Below are 2,500 nucleotides of genomic sequence, written 5' to 3' on the forward strand. Positions count from 1 at the left end.
CTATATAAACCTGCATTATTATTATTATTATTATTTCTGTTGTTGTTGTCGTCGTCGTCGTCGTCATCATCATCATCATCATCATATCACTAACATGATTGTAATACGATACAGTTTTTTTTATCATCATCATCATGACCATCGCCTTCATCACCAACACAATATAACACGGTACAATTGTCATCATAGCCATCACCGACACAATGTGATACAATAAGACAGCCGCCATCATCATCATCATCATCATCATCATCATCATCATCGACGTCGTGGTCTTCGTCGTCATTACAACCACTGTTTTTTTTTCAGTTTCAGTTAACGGAGGAATGTGGCAGAATGGTTAACACGCTCAACTGACAATATAGAGGGTCCGTGAGGGTGTTGGTTCGAATCCCGCTCTCGCCCTTTCTCCCAAGTTTGACTGGAAAATCAAACAGAGCGTCTGTTCACTTGGATGAGACGATAAACCGAGGTCCCGTGTGCATCACGCACTTTGCGCATTGAAAAGAACCCATGGCAACAAAACTGTTGTCCTCAGGCAAAATGGCATGTTAAAAGAAATACACTCTGATAGGTACACAAATACATAAGCATGCACTCAAGGCCTGACAAGTGCGTTGGGTTATACTGCTGTCAGGCATCTGCCTAGCAGATGTGGTGTAGCGTATATGGATTTTTCCGAACGCAGTGATGCCTCCTTGAGAAACTGAACCTGAAACAACCCCCATCATCATCATCACTGTTCATCCAAAACCCCGTCATCATCATCGCTGTTCATCCAAAACCCCGTCATCATCATCGCTGTTCATCCAAAACCCCGTCATCATCATCGCTGTTCATCCAAAATCCCGTCATCATCATCGCTGTTCATCCAAAACCCTGTCATCACCATCGCTGTTCATCCCAAAACCCCGTCATCATCATCGCTGTTCATCCAAAACCCCGTCATCATCATCGCTGTTCATCCAAAACCCCGTCATCATCATCGCTGTTCATCCAAAATCCCGTCATCATCATCGCTGTTCATCCAAAACCCTGTCATCACCATCGCTGTTCATCCCAAAACCCCGTCATCACCATCGCTCTTCATCCAAAACCTCGTCATCATCATCATCGTTGTTCATCCCAAAACCCCGTCATCATCATCACTGTTCATCCAAAATCCCGTCATCATCATCGCTCTTCATCCCAAAACCCCGTCATCATCATCGCCGTTCATCCAAAAATCCCGTCATCATCATCACTGTTCATCCTAAACCCCGTCATCATCATCGCTCTTCATCCCAAAACCCAGTCATCATCATCACTGTTCATCCAAAACCCCGTCATCATCATCATCGTTGTTCATCCCAAAACCCCTTCATCATCATCGCTGTTCATCCAAAACCTCGTCATCATCATCGTTGTTCATCCTAAACCCCGTCATCATCATCGTTGTTCATCCTAAACCCCGTCATCATCATCACTGTTCATCCTAAACCCCGTCATCATCATCACTGTTCATCCTAAACCCCGTCATCATCATCACTGTTCATCCTAAACCCCGTCATCATCATCACTGTTCATCCTAAACCCCGTCATCATCATCACTGTTCATCCTAAACCCCGTCATCATCATCACTGTTCATCCTAAACCCCGTCATCATCATCACTGTTCATCCTAAACCCCGTCATCATCATCACTGTTCATCCTAAACCCCGTCATCATCATCGCTGTTCATCCCTAAACCCCGTCATCATCATCGCTGTTCATCCCAAAACCTCGTCATCATCATCGCTCTTCATCCCAAAACCTCGTCATCATCATCATCACTGTTCATCCAAAACCCCGTCATCATCATCATCGTTGTTCATCCAAAACCTCGTCATCATCATCGTTGTTCATCCAAAACCCCGTCATCATCAACACTGTTCATCCAAAACCTTGTCATCATCGCTCTTCATCCAAAACCTCGTCATCATCATCGCTGTTCATCCCAAACCCTGTCATCATCATCATCGCTGTTCATCCAAAAACCCGTCATCATCATCATCGCCGTTCATCCAAAAACCCGTCATCATCATCGCTGTTCATTATAAATCCCGTCATCGTCATCACTGTTCAATCAAAACCCCGTCATCATCATCGCTGTTCATCCAAAACCCCGTCATCATCATCGCTGTTCATCCAAAACCTCGTCATCATCATCACCGTTCATCCAAAACCTCGTCATCATCATCGCTGTTCATCCAAAACCTCGTCATCATCATCGCTGTTCATCCAAAACCTCGTCATCATCATCACTGTTCATCCAAAACCCCGTCATCATCAACACTGTTCATCCAAAACCCTGTCATCATCGCTCTTCATCCCAAAACCCTGTCATCATCATCGCTCTTCATCCAAAACCCCGTCATCATCATCGCTGTTCATCCAAAACCCCGTCATCATCATCGCTGTTCATCCAAAACCCCGTCATCATCATCGCTGTTCATCCCAAAACCCCGTCATCATCATCAC

The 2,500-nt window shown here is 45.0% G+C and overlaps 1 protein-coding gene across 1 annotated transcript in view; it reads left to right on the forward strand.

The window, feature by feature from the left end:
- The window catches only part of LOC143295059 (neuronal acetylcholine receptor subunit alpha-10-like), a 29,645-nt gene that overhangs the window by 25,723 nt on the left and 1,422 nt on the right, over positions 1-2,500 (forward strand). The window lies entirely within an intron of this gene.

Source organism: Babylonia areolata, chromosome 20, assembly GCF_041734735.1.
Source record: "Babylonia areolata isolate BAREFJ2019XMU chromosome 20, ASM4173473v1, whole genome shotgun sequence".
Classification (NCBI taxonomy): Eukaryota; Metazoa; Mollusca; class Gastropoda; order Neogastropoda; family Buccinidae; genus Babylonia; species Babylonia areolata.